Source organism: Charadrius vociferus, unplaced genomic scaffold (assembly GCF_000708025.1).
Source record: "Charadrius vociferus isolate BGI_N301 unplaced genomic scaffold, ASM70802v2 scaffold407, whole genome shotgun sequence".
In the NCBI taxonomy this organism is placed as follows: Eukaryota; Metazoa; Chordata; class Aves; order Charadriiformes; family Charadriidae; genus Charadrius; species Charadrius vociferus.
The window spans coordinates 697,395-697,655 of NW_009649852.1; positions in this window are offsets into that span (position 1 = coordinate 697,395).

Sequence of the window (261 nt, forward strand, 5' to 3'; positions counted from 1 at the left end):
ACATGGGCAAGTGCAGGATCCTGCACCTGGGGGGGAATAACCCCATGCACTGGTACAGGTTGGGGGCTGACCTGCTGGAGAGCAGCTCTGTGGAAAGGGACCTGGGAGTCCTCATGGACAACAGGATGCCCACAAGCCAGAAATGTAACCTTGCGGCCAAGAAGGCCAATGGCATCCTGGGGGGCATCAAGAAGAGCGTGGCCAGCAGGTCGAGGGAGGTAATCCTCCCCCTCTGCTCTGCCCTGGGGAGGCCACATCTGG